Genomic DNA, 13,962 nt, shown 5'->3' on the forward strand with positions numbered 1-13,962 from the left:
CGCTACCCAGCCTTCCTTCCTTTTGCGTCTCTGCTAATGCATTGGCTGGTTCGGATCTTGAAGCCGGGGCCGTATTTGTTGTACTGTGTGTACGGTACCGGCTTGGCTCTCTAATGAACCAAGTCCTTGTCTTCGCTTTTGCCCCTGCCAGCGCGTGCTTTGTCTCGTTCGCCTTCCCTTGAGCTTGGTTCACGCTATGTCGAGTAAGCCTTGGGCCCTGGGCTCTTGCTGTATTCAGGAGCACTCTTTTGCTGTTGCTGCTGCCTCTTTGCCGAACTTTTGGTTTGTGCTAGGTGCTTAGGGCTTAGGGCGCTGGCTCCGATTTCTCTCGTGTCCCTTATTTTGCCGCGATAAGCGCGTTTCTGCACCGGAGGCCTCGGCTCACCTTGCGGGTGCCGTAAACTTTGTGGTGGCTTCCTCTTGCTGTCGCCTTTCTAGCTTGCCTTTTGACTGCTTGTGATGTAGGAAGCAGAGTCAGCTCACCTCGTACCTCCGGGGTGCAGGGTTCTGCCGCTCCCTCTATGGGCTGATGGGCGCCATTTTGCCTTCTCTCGTGCTGCGAGCAAGAGGGGGTCTATTCTCTATTTTCTCCGGAGGCCGCTTCTTGCCCTCTGCTCATTGCAGCCCTACTTGTCGCCTGGTATTTCCGACGCCTCAATTTCCTTTCCAAAGTTAGAACCGTCGAGTTTGGCTGGTAAAAATCCGCTTTAGTTGCCTCAGGGCATCGGAGCTGACGGACCTAGACGACCGTCTTCATTGCCGTCCAAGCCACGCCCGCACTCTTATTTCTTCTAAATATCAATAACTCTTAGTTCATCCCTCGTTAACTTCCTTGCCCTGGCCGCGAACCTTTTGTCCAGTGGCTTCACATACATTTCTGAGGCGGGGCCAGTTACCCCGCCCCCCAGACTCTAGCCGCTCCTACAGGAAGCATTCGATAGTCGACAGAGTGCAGGAGCACGCGGCAGCTTGATACGTCAGCACCGTTCCCTCCCTGTGCTGCTCTCGTGCCCCTAGAGCGGCAGATATTTTATGCCCACGATTAAGCTCCTACCAGCTGGTTCCTGCTACGCCTTTTCACAAAGATACATTTAAACAAGGACAGGCAGCTGTTGTGGTGGCTACCAAGACTATCTGGAGGATTGTTTGCTGCTGTACCCTCAGATTTGATAATTCTTTGATCTGGTCTATGGTTAAAGTCCCCCTTTTAATCTCGTCGGCAATGTAAAATTCTGAAGAAAATACAAAACAGAATGACGGTACTACCCAGACTTTTAATTCACCTCAAGCCTCCACCCAGCAAACCCGAGGAGGTGCAGTCAAAAGTCACTTAGTCCAGGTACCAAGTCAAGGGACAGCTGAGACACACAGATACAGAACATCGAAAGCAACACAAACCATGTGACTCTCGATGCATCACAGATCCAGGTCGAAGCGGAGTAACTACAGGGAGCAAGTACACACATAATAGACACCCACACACCATTATTCGGGATACAAGAGTGCCCCCAGCATAGGACCTGCACGTGTTAAGACTCCCCTTAAAGGATTAATTACTGATTTACAAAAAACATAACCTCATTTGTTCGTTCCTAACTGCAGATATATGTTGAAATGCCCCGGTTACTTACCCTGAATCTTCATTACTCCGAGTCCTAGTCTTCCTCGCCACAGTAATTACTAATGAGCATCCTGCTCCCACAGAAACTCCAAGCAAAAGTTAACATACTAGTCTCCCTATCCTCCAACATGGCCCCCAGTGGCAACCACCAATCACATAAAAGGATACAAGATCCACATCAGGACCTGTAAACCAAAGCCGTATACATGAAGCCACAACAAAGGGCCGGGAGGGAAGGGAAACTATACTGTGGCAAGGAAGACTAGAATTCGGAGTAATGAAGATTACCGGTAAGTAACAGGGGCATTACCTCCTCGTCCGTCTTCCTCGCCACAGTAATTACTAATGAGCAGATACCAAAGCAATATCAGCTTCACGGATAGGAAATACAGCCCACACACGGAAGGCAGTACAACAAAAAACGTCGGTGGCAGTATAACAAAAAACGTCAGTGACAAAAAAGGAGAGACATACACCTCAAGAAACCACTGAACACAGAACCAAAGAGGCAATGGCAACAGAAGCACCAACCTCAAGCCGGTAATGAGAAAAGAAGGCATGAGGGGAAGACCAAGAGGTCGACCCGCAAAACACCCATGAAAACAACCGGAAAGGCGGTCCAAGAAACCGCAACAAAACTAGTAGAATGCCCCCAAAACGAACGAGAGGGAACCACCGACTGAAACAGACACCAAAAGGAGAGCCACCCAAATCCACCGATTGAGAGCGGAAGAGACGGCAACCGACCCCGATAGAGCAGCCAAAATGACAAACAAGAGGCCACCACAGAAAAAGCAGCCGTGCGAGACAAAGAAAAAAACCAAGGCAAGCCACCCAACCAAAAATGTGCAAAGGAGTCAACAGGAAGCATCACCTCCGCTGACTGACTATAAAGAGCACAAGCAGGCACAAAAGAAGGAGAGCACAGTACGCAAGAGCACCGAAACCTTCATAACGTCAAAAACAGCAAGTCCTCCTACTCCAATTGACCAAATGGAACCCCGTGCAATGCACCCAACAGCAACGGAAGGTCTCACAGGGAGGAGATAACTCAGGACAAGGGCTTAGAAGTGCCAGAGATGCGAAAGATGAGCCCTCAAAAGGCCCCCAGACACAAAAGGGAGACCAAGAAAAAGCACCAAAGGTAGCCCCCACGAACATTGAGGGGAGAAAGGTCCAAGCCTAACCAACACCGACCCCCCAAAAAATATCCAGGACCCGAACAGGAGCCAAACCACAGTGCAGACCCCAAAAGCAAAGGAGACCCAATGCAGAGTGAAAGACAACAAGCAGAGGGGTGCCCGCACAGCGGGATAAGACCCGCAACTCCGAATGAACAAACATACAGGAACAGGGAACACTGCACAAGAGCCAACCCAGAAGGAACACAAACCGGAACACCGGAAGAGGAACCAGAGGGCCCACGAAACGGACACAAAAGGAACTGCAGAGTCCAACCTGGACACAATGCCGCCAACAACAACAGAGGAAACCACGGGGGCAAAGCCAACCCGGAACCACCAGAGGCACCAAAGCCCCACCATACCCAAACCCCAGCACAATCGTCGGCCACAGGAAGGACAGCGCAACCATCTCCATGCCCATGGAAAAGGCACAAAAGCGTAGAAACAACTGAACGTGCCAAGGACAGAAGAAGCAAACAAGTCCACTACCGGACACTCCAAACACCACATCAACGGCTGGAATATCACCCGGAACAAATAAAAAGACCCCAATGAGAGAAGAACCCACACAGACAGTCCGCCAAAACATTCCCCAGGTACGGGAGAGAAACTGCACACAGTGAGGCAGAGCCCCCACTCCTCACCCTTCATCATTTTTTTTTGTTTTTTGCAGAGTTTTATATAGCGCGAACTAGACCCGAACCGAATCAGGTATCAGAGCGCTTTTACATATTTTTCCAGTTACGTTACATGAGGACACACTTTCATTTTAGGCACGGGGAGATTAAGTGATTTGCCCAGAATCACAGGAGGTTTTTGGCGTCGTTACCGAGACTCGAACCCAGATCCCCAGGTTCGAGGTCGAGCGCCCTAGCCGTTAGGCCAACCCCTCTCCCCATCATTCACTGGTGTTGTGATACTTGGCCCAGTCTGACGGTATACTCCTATGAGAGACCTACTTACTGCATGTAGATCACTATTGAATGCGTATCAGCGCTATCCCCACACATTTTTGGCATCTCCCACTACCAAATGGCAGGAGTATTGATACTATGCAAATCACATATAGGGAGCACCACGACCTATGTGATGCGGGATCCAGTGGACTGATAACTGAAGGTCATAACCCACAAAGACACCACAACTCTCACAATGCTCAATATATATGCCGCCGTACTAGTCCCAGGACGCATTCCTAATGAACACATTGAAACAGAAATTACGCTGTGCCATAGGAGGCATAACAGCTTTGGAGATGTCAATGTAGCATGGGACACATACCATCACAGAAACGCCAACCTCAGGGAACAGAGGCAATGCCCTTCACTGAAATACTATCTCCATCCAGACGCTAGAGACTATTCTTTTTACTTGCACATCCACACCTCCCACTGAAGCATAACTACTGTTGGAAAGCGGGTTATTAGTAGTGGTAAATATATATATCTACCACTGGCTATAAGGTAACTAGCATAATAAAGGGCTCAGTACAGGTCATAGAAATTTATACCAAAGCTCAACCCTTCGTACCTTGGCTGCGAGCAGGCAGGCTTAACTTCAAAGACAGGTATGTAACAGGTATGTAAAGCATTTAGGAACACCAATTCAGTAAATAATTAAAAAACAACACACAATAAAAATCCAACACCAATTTATAAAAATAGGAATTATTTGTATCTTTAAAATTACATTAAAACGAAAAAAAAATCCAAATACAGAAAAGGAGATATGATTTTTTAGAGATTGAGCGCATATAGCACATAGAATCCTATACCGCCTATTGGGACATCTGGTCATGCTAGACAGGGACAAAGACAACGTATCAAGCCGACTCCGATGGAGCCCTGCGCAGCTATCCCTCGCAGTAGGTTTCGGTCAGAGTTTTTACCTTCGGTCTTAAAAAACTTTTTCGTAGCTTTTCTTCCCAACGTCACAGGAAGCTCTCAGCCAGTCCGGAATCGGTGAGGGTTTGCTGGCTGACCTTGTGACAAGCTACCAGTCAAACATATGGAGGTCAGACCTCCGGAGCTTTTCAGCAGGATGAAACAGGGATCCAGGCCGGCTCACGGTTGAAGGTGGGTGGCTTGACTCTCACGGTTGGTTCCGGCCACCTCTCCTAGGTTCGGACTTAGAAACATTTATGGAGCTTTTTCCACAGGGGTCCCTCGCTGCTCTTGACCAGGCAGGTTTCGGTGAGGGTTCGCAAGCTTGGGTCTCAGCTTACTCCCAGTCAAACTCTGAAAGTTGGACCTCCGGAGCTTTTCCCTGAGACAAACCGGGACGGCAAGCCGGCTCATGTTTGAGGGTTGCCAGGTTGACTGGCCAGGTCGAATCAGTTCACTTATGGAGCTTTTTTCCAATATTGCTCCAAACGTCTCAAACATTTTTCTGAAGTTCCTTTGAGGATCCCAGAGTGTCAAAAACTTACTCTAAGGGTCTGGAAGTTCCAAGATAGTCCTTGAAAGTTTGGGACTTCAGTTCCTACAATCCACTTGGAAAAAACCCTTACAAATCCACTGGTAGTACCAGTGGCGTCACTAGGGGGGTGCGGGGGCTGCGGACCGAACCGGGTGACACCCTCACATGGGGGTGACACCATCTGGTTACGCAGTGTAACACAGCCCTGCTCGAAGGTAAGGGCGAGACGAGTGTGTCTTCTGTTTCTATTTAAATGTAACCTCTCTCTCAGTGTCGCACGCACGATTCATCATGCGTTCATACTTATGAACACATCTCTCTTTTTGAAAACGCAACACCTTTTGGACATCTTAGAAATGCATAAATGAGCATATAAAATGGCGGAATGACGTACCATTTGTTATCTGCGTGCAAGGGAAAAGGGAACGTGCGCAGAATGAGTAAGAAATATTTGTTTGGAAAAATTGAATATAGCGCAACAGAGCATGGATTTTATTCGGCAAAAAATGCACTCTCTTCTAAATAAATGCTTCAAAAGACAGTGCCACAACCCACTGAAGCCTGACCTCAAAAGCAAAGCGGAGCGCAGAACCAACGCTCACTGGTATAAATTATTCATGTTGATGTGTTGGCTAAGGATTAGTGTAGGACGCATTCTGTAAGTCTGCTTTATTATCTTATATACAATAAAAAGTCCCCAAAATAACTGCCATGTTGACGAAAAAATGTTAATATATGAAAGTTGAGGGTGCAAGTATATTTTGCGCGTCAGGCAAAGTGATGTTCGTTTTTAAGATTCACTCCACTGCCAATGAGTCATTAATGGCAACTTGTAAGGGCAATCTTGTCCGTTCTGCCTGTGACAACGTAGGCAACAGTTTCATATTGTTTTACTGCCACTGCACGAATGCAAAGCACATTTAATGAGTTTATTTCAGTCACTTTGAGCCGGGAACTGTGAGGGGGAAACCATGGGGGGGAGGGTGGAGAAGGCGACGAGTAAAGGGTTATAAGAGCTGCGGGGGAGGGGGGGTACAGGCGGAGGGGAGGGATGGTGCAGGCAGAGAGGGAGATGGTGCAGGCGGAGAGGGAGATGGTGCAGGCGGAGGGGAGAGATGGTGCAGGCAGAGGGTGAGATGGTGCAGGCAGAGGGTGAGATTGTGCAGGCGGAGGGGAGATGGTGCAGGCAGAGGGGGTAGATGGTGCAGGCGGAGGGGAGAGATGGTGCAGGCAGAGGGGAGAGATGGTGCAGGCAGAGGGGAGAGATGGTGCAGGCAGAGGGTGAGATGGTGCCGGCGGAGGGGAGATGGGGCAGGCAGAGGGTGAGATGGTGCAGGCAGAGGGGAGATGGTGCAGGCGGAGGGGAGATGGTGCAGGCAGAGGGGAGATGGTGCAGGCAGAGGGTGAGATTGTGCAGGCTAAGGGAGAGATGGTGCAGGCAGGGGGTGAGATGGTGCAGGCGGAGAGGAGATGGTGCTGGCAGAGGGGGCATGGTGCAGGCAGAGGGTGAGATGGTCCATCGGGTAAGTTGTGAGGGGGTGACACCATGAGTTACCCGGACCGGGTGACAGCAACCCTAGTGACTCCACTGGGTAGTACTCCAGGCTGAAGATTCTTGGTGGTGATGTTACAGGGGAGCTCTGTTCACCTGTAGCTTGCAGGGAGTCAACTCTTGTGTCCTTTTGAAGCAGGTTTGATCCACAGGGCTGTAGTTTCAGATTGTGCAGCAGGCGCAGTCAGAGTGCAGGGCCTGGTTGGTGCAAATGAAACTTCCAGCATGCACTCTTCTTCTTCTTCCTTAAGTTTCAAGCAGCAGATCTGAGAGGCTCTGCCCCTCTCAGATACCTATTCCAAGTTCTCATGGTCAACCAGGAGGGCATTCCTGTCCAATGAGGTGTAGGGCAACACCCCAGGGTATGATCACATCCTCCAAAGTGGGGCACTATCTTACCCAAGAGAACACCATTTTTCCAAAATGCATCATGGCTGATTTCCCAGCAGAGAGAAAAGAGCTGCCTAAACACCTCCCAGGATGGTTAATCTCCATAGTCTCTTCCCCCATTGCATCTGCTCATTCCTTCCTTTTAGCCTACCGTCTGGCTGGGTTTAAAGAGTAGAAGTGTAAATGAAACTAGTCTCTCCTACCTATCTCCTCCTTCAATTAAAGAATATTGTCTACAACCCCTCCCTCTGTTCTGGCATTAATCTGTAGTAGAATCCTGCCCTCCCAGAAAAGCCTTCTAACACCAGGGGCTATTTATCACCTCATCAAAGAAGTCTGGCTAAACCACTTAACTCTGACCAATCAGGACAGATTACTGGAAGGCTGAATTTCGGCTTACAGACAAGAAAGACTTATAACTTGACTGTGCACTTTAGGAGAAATTCAATAATACCATATTGTTGGCTTTATCAATACCACTCTAGGATGTCCTTGAATGGTATTTTTATGATTCTCTTAGCGGGAATTACTAGTGAATAGCGTCTTACCATGTTACCCTATGTGGCTGGAGATTTGCAATGGGAAAAATTGGCTTATAAAAACAACTTTTATGAGGACCCTGCCTATATCTACAGGACCCTCTACCCATAGAACATCTAAGGGAGACTTTAGGGGTTACTGAATATGAAAAAATATTGCAGACTCACTCCACAGTGCCCCCAGCACAAAAGTCGATTTTGGCAAGTACTCTACCACAATGTTGGGAGTGAAATGTGAAATTTCACTTAAACCAGGGCATCTAAAACTCATTTTATAAGGGTCCTCCTTATAGATACCTTTTTTTTCTTAACTATTATTGAACATATACAGCAGTACAGTACACGATCCCAAGAGTATACATCATCAAGCATACACATAATACCCGTTTCATAGAGACTGATAAGCATTGGGTATAGCATCCACCACAGCCCAACAATATTAACAACATGTTGTATTACACTGTCTTTAAACTAGCTTATCCCCTATGTATTTAACTGTCTCAGAATGTAGAGGAAGTCACCAATTACTATACATCTGGCTTCGCATTCACAATGGAGTGTGTTGGCATCTCAGTGGGTGAGTGGTTGGTCAGAGTTATTGCACAAGTATGTAATTAGTGGGTCCCATATCTCTCTGGGGCGTGTGGAAGCCGGCAACAACTCTGCATATATAGTGAGTTGATCTCTGCAGTATATTAAATCATTGAGCCGCTCCTTAAATTTGGGAGCATGTCCTTGGCTCCACCTGCATGCCACCTGTCTCTTTGCCAATAACATACACAGAGCAAAGAATTTCCTGTGTTGGTGGCAATTCTTCTGTGTATCCCAATTTTGCAATTGTTGATGTCATTGTTGTGTGATACTGAGTAATCTGGGAAACCACACATAGTACCTCTCACCAGTACTTCTGGATTGCATCGCACTGCCATGCCAAGTGCAGGAATCCCGCCCCCTCTTTCCTACATCTATCACATCGGTCATTGTCTTGTAGCTACATAATCGCACTGGAGTGTAGTAGGCTTGATGTATATGTTTAAAATGTATAATTCTTAATCGGCTGCTCGCCGTAATCGCCTCTGTCTGTTTACAGCAGTACTCCCGCTACATATCTGTGAGTGTGGCTTATTATTCCAGCTCCCCTCCTCTTCGAGCCTCCTGCTGTGTACAAGGACGCTCAAGTGAAGCCGAGCGGTATAACCTAGACACCATTCATTTGGAGGAGAGTGTGTAATGCATCACATTTGCTGGGTTCTTGTGTAAATGCAGGAGTGTTCGCCTTAATCTCATGAAGCAGCCTGATATACAGGAAGTTTCTAAGGGAGTGCCTCTGTCCTCTCCAAAAAGCGTGTGTCTATCTTTAAACAGGCCGTCTTGGTAAATCTCTCCCATGGTGTTCAGGTTGGTTATTCTGAGCATATTCCTGCATGCTGTTTCCTGAATGACCGGGGCTAGATATAGGAGGGGGGCAGCAGAATATACAGTAGAGGCTGCCCTGCCTTTTTGGTCAACCTCTTCCATGCTAACTTTATGCACACTACCGTTGAGTATGTGGTGCTACATTCCGGGATGTCCGCTCCAAGGAAGGCAATGGAAGGGAGTGGAGTCATGTACCATTGTACAATGGCTATGTGGGGTGTGGAGGATAGAGCCAATGTATAGCGTGGTGTGCTTGAGCACATAACAAGTACAGCTCAATATCGGGTGCCTTAAAGCCCCCACGTGAGAATGGGAGTGTCAGGGTCTGCCAGCTTATTCGAAGCTGTTTACCCCTCCAAGCTAGTCTAATGAGTTGAGATTTGATTGCCCTACAGAAGGGGCAACCTGGATGATAGGGTACATTGATGAATAGGTAGAGTAGTTTCGGCAGAACTACCGTTTTCATTACAGAGATCCTGCCTGCTAGTGAGAGTGGCAATGATATCCATTGAGTCTGTGATGGTGTCCAATGCGGGTTCGTAGTTTGTTCTCAGCGTCTCTTTCCTATCTTGAAGAATTCTCATCCCCAAGTATTTTATCTCTGACTCACGCCATGTTAACGGAAAATCAAGGGATATCTCTGCAGAGGATGGAGTCAGGGGAAATATCTGGGATTTGCTCCAGTTGATATGTATCTCGAGATGTCCCCAAATCTGATAAATTCTCAAAGGGTAGGGTTAAGGCTGATGCTCAGTTCACGGAGGTAGAGGGTGATATCGTCAGCATAGAGCGAGACTAGGATATGTCTTGTGGGGAATGGTATGGCATATTCTCTATGTTGTTGCCTTAGTTTGGCAGCTAAGGGTTCGATAGCAAGGGCAAAGAGCAGGGGTGACAAGGGGCACCCCTGACGAGTGCCCCTAGTGATCGAGAAAGTGTAGTGTAATTCCTATATTCCCAATAGGCTCTGCACATTGGAATAATATATCCTATAGATTTTGACGTAGGACTTAGGTCAGTAGGTCTCTGTCGTATATACTAAACTTAATTGTGAGTGCCAGCTAGCTCAGAGGTCACTAGAAACTTTCTCGGATTCACAAGAAGGGATTAGTTTCTGACAACCGCATAAACATGACAACTTTGTTTCCCTAGGACTGGAATAACTATCTTCAGAGTCGTGGAAACAATAGATAAGTATTTCACTTAGTCAATCGTGCATGCTTTGTTTCTACAGAGTTTGCAGGGAAAAAGTGAGACAGGCGTTTTCAATAAAAGGTTTATTGAACAGTCTTCTTTCTCATGCAAGAGATGTGAACTGCTACAATCGTTAGACAGAATGCAAAGTATAATGCGTACAGCAAGAATAGTATTATAAAATAATACTGTAATAGCATTGTATGGTTTCTAAGCCATATAAAAATACATACATAAATAACACAGACTAAAATACTCAACAGGTGCTTCTAAAATACACCTACCCCAATGTACCTAACCTAAGTCTAGTATGAGGGAAGAAGTAAGTATGGTCTTAAGGATAGGTTTAGTTTTTGCCAAGAATCTACCAAACGGAGGAGCTTCGCGCGTAACCAAGATGGTCGCGTGAGCACAGGGCTCCCCGGACCCTTGCCACCTCCACCGTCTATCCTGACTTCTATCCTGATTTGGACAACGGGTTGTTACTGGCACAGCCCTGCTGATCAATTATCAGTTTACGGAATTTGATTTGGACTTTGGGAGCCGGAGATATGGATCTCTGACTTTTTCAGGCCTGCTCCATGGCACTGCCCCGGGTTCTGTTTCTTTGCCAGCCGGACAGTAATTGAACAACAATGGACCGCCCGAGTCCTGTCGGCTCGGTTGTCTACTTTCGGTTTTGTTTCTCGTCTGAGGACCTCCTTGATTCAGCCTGAGTGGCCTTTCCGGCCAGACTGCGTGTGGTCTACAACAAACTGACATTTTTCTTCGACCATCCTGGGGCCATAAGTGACTGGCTGGACTCACTGCCTATGGGGCAGGATCACTCTGAGAACTTTGGACCTTCTGGAGGTGCGGAGGGCGGCCCGGTGGAACAGGAATAGGGATCGTGGCCGGCCCCTTGTCCATTGACTTGACTTTTCACTTTGGTTTGATGCCATGATTGTTGCTGCTGACACCTGGTCACTTTTGGGGGTGGGTGGGGGGTGGGTGCCTCTTCCTCCTCCGGGGTTCTTTTCGTAGATTAGTTGGGTATTAGGGCGACAGGCACACTGCAAGTTGGGGTGGCTTTTTAGTCTCACGCAGGGGTGCGGGGAGGGGGGTGTGATGTACGGGGTTTTTCGGTGGGATGGGGGGTTGGTGTTCATGTTTCTTAGTTCTTTACAAGGCACTGTAATGACGAGCTTCGGTTGTACTTTGTTGCACTGGGTGTGGAGTGGGGGCGGGTTTCACTATTGGGATGGGGGTAGGGGACTTCGACTGTTGTGTTGGAACGTTAACGGGTTGGGGGATAGGATTAAACGTGGTGTGGTGTTGCAGTTGCTGTGACGTCTATCCCCTGATGTTGTTCTGCTCCAGGAGACGCACTTGCTTGGTAATACGTGCCACGCATTGAATAGGCGTGGTTATCGTCTCCTGGCGCACTCGGGTTTCACTTCTGGATCCAGGGGGGTGGGCATACTGGTCCGTAACTCCCTCCCTCTTGCTATTGACGAGATCATCCTTGATGATAGGGGACGGTACGCCGCCATTGTTGGGCGCTGGGAGGGGAAGGTCATAACTATGGTCTCTGTCTACATACCACCCGGCCTCCAGACTACTACTTATGCTGATCTGGGAAGGGTGCTCCTGGGAGTCCCGGAGGGTCTGTTTGTGGTGGGCGGGGACTTTAATTCCGTAGTTTCGGGGATGTGTGATCGTTATCCTCCCCGGGAACTCTCCAAAGCTCAGTCCTGGTTGGGCGACTTCCTTAATACTCTGGGGCTCACCGACTGTTGGCGCTTGCTTCACCCGGGGACATCACAGTATACCTTTCACTCTGGGGCGCACGGCAGTCTCTCGAGACTGGACTACGTGCTGATGCCCTCCTCCCAGGCCTCCGCTCTACGGGAGGTACGACATCTCGCTAGAGGTATATCAGATCACTCCCCGGTGTGGTTGGTTGTGGATGCGCAGCTGGGGACGGGAGGTCGTGTGGCCCCGATTAACTCCTGGTACCTCCGTGATCCGAAGGTTAGAGTTGAATTGATTAAGACACTTGACCACTACTTTGCTGACAACGTTGGCTCCGTCTCCTCCTCAGTTTCGTTGTGGGAAGCATATAAAACTGTTATTCGAGGCCAGGCCCTCTCTCTGATTAGTAACATTAAGAGGAGTAGCCGAGCTGACGTTGTCCGTATAGAGGGGGAAATTACTGCCCTGGAGGGGGAACTGGAGTCCGAGGTTACCCCGGACGGACTACATCTGTTGGGTCTCAAGCAATTTGAATATAGAGCGTTGGTCACAGATGCTGCGAAAGTAATGAGCAGGGAACAGCAGGGACGCCTGTATGATGTTGTTGATAAAGCTGGAAAGTTGCTTGCCTGGCTGGATAAGAGGGGGAGCGCGAGTCGGGTGGTCCCTGTGATTGTGGATGTGAATGAAGTGCTTCTTACTGATCCTGTTGAAATAGTTGAATGTTTCGCTGAGTATTTTCGGGGAGTATATTCCCCTGTGTCTGATAGATCTGAGCATGACTCCCACTTGCATTTGCGTGACATTGCGCTGCCCTGTTTGTCTGCTCCTGAGAGGGAACTCCTCGATGCGCTGCCCACGGTAGAGGAGGTTTCGACCGCCATTCGTTCGGTTCGCTCCGGGAAGGCCGCGGGTCCTAATGGGCTTCCTATTGAGCTCTACAAACTCCGTCCGGACACGATAGCCCCGTATTTACGATCGATGTTCCTGGAATCGCTAGAGATGGGTACCCTCCCTCCTGACCAGAGACTAGCTTCTATAGTAGTGATTCCTAAAGAAGGCAAACCCCGCGACCGCTGCGCCTCCTATAGGCCGATATCGCTGATTAACGCTGAACCGAAGATCCTGGCCAAATTGCTTGCCAATCGCTTGGTTACTGTTATAGGCGACCTGGTTCATCCGGACCAATCCGGCTTTATACCACACCGCAATACTGCGCTTAACCTCTGGCGACTACATGGCGTCCTCGCGCGGGCGGGAACCGGCCGTCCTGGCGTCCCTCGACGCCACTATGGCGTTTGATACGTTAGAGTGGCCATACCTATGGGCGGTTCTTGCTAAATTTGGTTTTGGTCCGGATTTCATTAACTGGGTGAAGCTGCTTTACACTGACCCCTTGGCTCAAGTGGTCGTGAATGGTCGAGTCTCTGCTTCCTTTGCGCTGGGAAGAGGTACGCGCCAGGGCTGTCCTTTGTCTCCTCTTTTGTTTGCCCTCGCCTTGGAGCCGCTTGCGGCATGGCTGAGGTGGGAGCCGTCCTTGAGGGGCATTAGATGGACTCCGGAGTTTGAGGACCGCGTATCCTTATATGCGGATGATATCCTGTTATACCTCACATCGCCGCGAAAATCGCTAATTGTCCTTTTTGACGTGTTGACCTCCTTCCATAAGAATTCTGGCCTTGTCATTAGTTGGTCGAAGTCTTGTGTTTATGTTCTCTCGGGAGACGCTCCTCTTTTGCCCCGTGGCTGTCCTATTGCGGTAGTGCGGGAGGGATTTAAATACCTGGGAATCTTCGTTACCCTAGACCCGGGGCTTCATTATGAACGTAATTTGTTGCCCCCTCTCCGGCGCCTTCGCGCTGATGTCCTTGCTTGGGGTAGGCTCCCTCTCTCTCTCCTGGGAAGGGCGGCGCT

Source organism: Lissotriton helveticus, chromosome 3_1, assembly GCF_964261635.1.
Source record: "Lissotriton helveticus chromosome 3_1, aLisHel1.1, whole genome shotgun sequence".
NCBI lineage: Eukaryota > Metazoa > Chordata > Amphibia > Caudata > Salamandridae > Lissotriton > Lissotriton helveticus.